Genomic DNA, 5,796 nt, shown 5'->3' with positions numbered 1-5,796 from the left:
CCCTTTTGGGTGCTGGCTGCTCTGCCCATGTTGTGCTGGGGTGGAGGGGGGAGATGAGTGCTTCAACTTCTCTGGCCTCAGCTTTTCACAACAATGTTTGCAGTTAGAGAAGAGCGGAGGCAGAGGGAAACCCTAAAGCTCTTGTTCCCTATTACGTTTTCTAACGGCTTCATGATTGTGTTGGATTTCATTTCAGGACCCCACTGTGCTTTGTACATCACCATCAATACACCGATCAATGCTATACGGTCATGCTCTAGGTTTATCCTTTTTAAGCTGGTCTCCCAAACAGTGAGGAAGGCTGGGAGGTGCTTTGCTCCTCTTGCGGCCTGTTGTTACTCAAAATGGGATGGGATATGCTGGGTCTTACCACTTGATGCAATTCTGAGGAGGAATCCAGTTAACTGCCAAAGTCTGCAAAAAATATCCCACTAGTCCTTCAGGCTGTGGTCACATGGAGATGTTTTAGGGATCCCAACAACCTCACAGATCTGCTGAAATATTCTGGATTCAGTGTTTCTCCCTTGAGCTTTGTGCAATCCTCCCATAGCTCCTAGGACTTGGAGGGAGAGGACATCTTTCACTAGGACATCTGGCATGAGTGTCCTAATGGATGTGCTTCAAGGCAGCTTGTGAAATAGTCCACAGCTATGAGAATATGCTTCAGAGAGAAACTCAAGTACACCAAGCAATGCAGTGCATTAATGACACTGTAAGATATTACTTCATGGTGTCTCTGTGTTTCTGCAGGACCTTTCTTTGCAAGAGGAGCATTAATTTCCTGCACACATTTTCTACATCCTTCCTGAATCTTACCCAATAGGATTTTTCCCTTAGCTTGGCTAAGGCTTTTTGGAAATGTACAGAAATCCAGTATTGTTCAAAACATCTGACAATTTTAAAATACTAATCTCAGATCTTCCTGTCCCAAACAGCTTCTGACAAGGCTCAACCCAGGTTGTTTCCATGCACTGTATCTTTTATGCAGTATTTTGTCTTTAGCTCCAAGCTTTCTCACCATGGCCAGAACACTTTTCCCTTGGTACTCCACAGGTACACTTCAGCCCACAGCAGTTGGGTTTCCCAGCTCATTCTCCAGTTGCACCCTACTGGGATTCTCTCTGGGACACATTTTTTGGTGCGGGCTCATTTGGGAACTCGCATACCCTGCCTTGCATTGCCCTTCCTCGGTTCCCCTGGGCGAACTAGGAGCATTTGCACATCTACAAGCAATAAGAGAGGAAACAAGCATCTCCTTCCTGCTTTCACCTCCTTGAACAGTCAGTTCTTCCACTTCCCATGGAGGACATTTGTTTGCAATTAGCCCCAAACCTGCTGCCTGGGCTAGGCATCACTGCTACTCCACTTGTGCCCAGACATGTATCAAACAGTGCAGTTGCAAAACTGTTTTTCTCAATGTCAGGCCAACTTCCATGTGGGAATCCTAAGCCCCCAGAGCTATTGCAGGGATGCACGGTCTACCCTCACTATAGTGTTCCTCCTGTGCAAATACTAATGAAACTTTTCTGTAGACTTAACCCCTGGAAAGGACTTGCACTAGCTGAAACTGCTAACTCTCATTCTGCTGGCCACTGAAATGCTCTCCCTCTGTCACCCTACCTGGGCAATGGTTTTGCAATGTTAGCAAATCTACAAACAAACCTTCCGTAATAGGAGCAGAGTCCTGCAAAGCTGCAGCTCTGCGAGTGCCTGGGGAGCAGGCCAGGTCCCTGCAGTCTCAGTTTTGTTTTTTTCAGTGGAAATTCCCCATCACCAGTCGTGTGGCGGAGGTAAGTTACCTGCTTTTGGAACAACTCCCTTTCTTTTGGGACCAGTCACAGACGGCCAGCCTTGAACTTATCACAAGCCATGTGTAACCGCACCACTTCTTGTTCAAAGGTCTCAATGAGCACCCATAAATAGTCTGAGCACAGCAGAGCTCCCGAAAGGCTGAGGGACGCATGTTGCGCTACACTTTCCCTGTTCGCCTGGCACATTACATAAGCCCCCCAGCCATCACTGTAAGTTGCTTTGCCAAGGAAGCATTTCAGCTCCGCTTCTACCTGCCAATATACAGCTTTCAGGGCTCTTGCGAGAGACCAAACCAAACCCGCCAGTATCATCCAAGACATCCTCACTGACGGCCACAGCTTCTTCTGAGTGACTTCAGCAGGGGTGACTTCAGCTGAAAGTTTTTTTGCTTGTTCCTGGTTGCTGCTCCTCAAAAGCATCTGGCAAAGAGGTGGGGACAGCTCCTGTGTCCCCCCGCAAGTCCTGACTGACCCCGTTGGCAGGTGTCTTTGAAGGGCCTGGGACTCCAGGCAGGTTTTGGACCAGCTGGAGCTGGAAGCTGTCTCACAGCAGAGCCTTTATTTTTTCCACCCCAGGAGGCGGGACAACTTCCCATGGCAAACCAGCTGCCTACAAATGGCTTGCTTCCCTTGAAACACATCCTTAGAGGGACTTTCCAAACTGCCTGGGTAAGGCGCAGCTCCTGGTGCTTGCCACAGAGGGACAGCCGCTGAGGGACAGCCCAGCTGCCGTCGCACCTGACTTTCTGCTCCAACGCTCCGGTTTTACCAGCCTGACTTTCCCAGGTTTTGATGCGTCTGTGCTCTCCTGTAGCCACTCTTCATTTCAGGCTGGTGAGCTGGGTCAGCGTTAGCGCAAGCACTGCTCTAGCTTGGCCGCTCTGGTAGAGTTTGGGCCACCTTTGCAAATACCACCCATTTTACACAGCCTAAGAGTGCCTGTGTGACCAAATCCCCACTGCAGTTTTTTTTTTTAACAGTTCTACACAAAAATGCAGGATTGATCTCTGCACCGCCAARCTTGACCTAGCCCCATTTGTCCAGCTGGCTGGAGGCTTTTCAGCTCTGTGAAGGCTTCGTTGCACCTCTGTCTTGCCCTGGCCCACCACCTTCCCACTGTCATTCTCAATGTCGGGCCCACAGTTATCTCTGTTTCAGGATTCAGCTGAATTTTTGTGCGGCCACTGTCTGTATTGTTTTTACATACCATTAGGTATTAGGTATTTCTCTGAAACAGAAAGTTCTCTTTTCCTCTGTGTGTTAGCCACAGAGCGGTGCTTGCAGGGCTCCTGGGGACTGACCAGCTTCTCACCAGCATCTGCTTCCTGCCCTAATGCTCTGCTGAACCAGTGATTTAAGCGTCTTGGCAAATTCCCCTGCCTCTCACAGTGTCTTTGGTTTCCCATCAAACACAGAGATATCATCTCCAGCTCAGGAAATCTCCACACTGTGGACCACTGGGACATGGGAGACGGGACTGAGGAGCTTTCACTCCATGCGTGCCCTGTTCGCCTGCTCCTCCCTGGGTATCTCCTGCTGGGCTCTGGGACAGCCAGACCTTTCTTCTGACCTGGCCCAGATTTCTGTGTGCTCTCATCTCATTTCTTCCCTTGGTCTCAATCTGTTCATCCCAAAGCAGTTGGATGTCTATGAGTAGGTCAATGTCCACTTTACTCTGGAAGTCTTCAGTAATGTCACTTGAGTTACACACCCAAAATGTTCCAGATCCTTTGCCAGTCCAGCTGAATTCTCTTCCCTGCCGCTTTCTAGCACATAGTTACCCAAAAGTCTTTTCTTTTTTTTCTTGGAGGTAAGTATTCAGTGCCATAAGAGCTAAACCAATCAAACTGGCTCCTAGGTACCATTTTTCAGTGCTGTTCCTTTATGTTATGGTTATAGACTGAGTCAAACAAACCTCTCCAGTGTATTCTCCTCAAAGTCAGTGGCTTTTGCATTGATTCAGCTGAGTCTTCAGTCTTATTCAGTCTTATTCCTTCCTCCTGCTGACTGCAAATGGTGGTGACTGGTATTAGGTGGTGCTCTGGCTAGCCCTAGCCTACAGCAGGAGGCTGGTTTTCCCTGTGGTGACCTGCAAACCTTTGGTTTCCTTTTCTGAGTGATTTTTCAGTTCCTTAACTCTTTACTGTGGTTCATCTTGGCTAGAAAATTGGCCAAAGCTTTTCTCATGCCTCTTATTTTCTGGAAAACATTCTTTTCCATGATAGTCATGCTGCTGATCACCTCTTTGATCCATCTTGCCATTTTAAACTGGGAATCTTCCAGGAGAATTTCTCACTCTCTCTGGACACTGAAGCCTTTTATCCTTCTGTGCAGGTGACCTTTTCTAAACCTCTTTTAGAAGTTTCCAGATGTTCCTTGAACTCCTTTTGTAAAGCCTCCAGCTGTCTCAGATCATGTTCTGCATCTTTTGGTCATTTTCGATTTCTGTTCCCACTTGGGTCAAGAGGAATCCCAGAACTAGGCTTTCTCCTCTTGGGAGCCAAGTCTCACTGCGGACATTGTTTCCATAATTTGAAGATTTGCAGGAGGTTGAAACCAGTAAAGGAAGGAGATGCTCCAGCAAAGCCCCCCTCCCTCCCAGCTATTAGTTACAAACGCCATGTGAGCTCCTGTGTCCTTGCCTGCAGGAGGAATCAGCTGGGGGAACTGTGTCTTCTTGCAGAGGTCAAGCTCCCTTTCAGTTAGCTCACCCCAAAAGTTCTCCATGTGCTTTATCTCAGGGCTAAGCTCCTTCTTTGCATTTGGGCTGCGTCTGCAGCTTTCTTGATGCTTTCTTGGAGACGGGTCCAGTCAGGAGGAGGAGAATTACGTGCTGAAAGTGCCTGTTTTTTCTGCACTGACTAAAGGAGTGCCTATGGTGATTAGCTCCATCTCAGAAGTCCAGCTTGGATGCCTAAATTGGGGCAAGCAAACCCACCCTACACAGCTAATTACCACATGCCCATAGCCAGGAAGCTTCACATGCAGTTCGTTAGCTCCCCTTGCCTAGGGAGAAGGACTAGCATACAGCCTGCCTGACAGTTTGCTTTTCTCGCTGGTAGCAAATTTTCCCACCAGCCCCATAGCCTTCCACAAACCTCWCCTCCTGGCACCCCCAAATACAATGTATGTGCACATGGCAGGCATTTAGAAAGTCCCCAGCTTAGTGGCACTGACAGTGTGAGAATTTCATCAGGTTAATGGGGGAACAAGTTAAAAAAGCCTGCAGCATCACTTGCTTTTCTGCCAAGAAGTAGGAGCCTCTAACACCTCATCAGGGCCTTCGCTGCTCCTAAATCCTCCGTCATGCTTCACATATGGGCAGTGTGGTCTCAGCAGCTGCCAGCATATAAAAATCACGAGTCATAGTCCCCAGAAGATTACCTTAAAATCATGATCTTTAAAAAGGAACGATGTGCGGATCTTGTCTTTAGGGGCTGGGGGGGGAGGTATTTTTCTTTAGGAAGGGTAACTCCCTCCCAGCTGCCGTGAGGGCCAGAAACTACCTCCTTTCTGCGGAGCTCACCGCGGTGCACGGCCACACGCCTCCCGGAGCCGGAGCTCCGTGAAGGGAGGGGAGAAAATCCAAGCGCGGAGCGCAGCCGGCCGCGGCTGGAGAGCGGCGGGGGGGGCGGGGATAAGCACGACTGCATGCACCGCCGCTGTGCACGTTTCCAGCGCGGGAGCCCCGCTGGCAGCGCTGCCGCGGAGCGGGCGGCCCCGCGGGTCCCCGGCGCCTCTCCCCGTGGGGCACGCGTGGGGGGGCCGCGCACGCTGCGCCCGCATGCACACACGTGCGCATGCACACGCGCACACACGCATGCACATGCATGCACACGCGCACATACGCACACGCACGTGCACCCCCTCCTCCCCCCGCGGTCTCCCTCTCGGCCCCGGCAGCACGGCGCTCCCGCGGGGCAGCGGCCGCGGTGCCCGGCGCTGCGCGGTGCCTGGTGTCAGCTGGCGCGTCCCGCCGGGCCGG

Source organism: Apteryx rowi, unplaced genomic scaffold (assembly GCF_003343035.1).
Source record: "Apteryx rowi isolate R43461 unplaced genomic scaffold, aptRow1 scaffold_25, whole genome shotgun sequence".
Classification (NCBI taxonomy): Eukaryota; Metazoa; Chordata; class Aves; order Apterygiformes; family Apterygidae; genus Apteryx; species Apteryx rowi.
This window is presented reverse-complemented; position numbering follows the sequence as displayed.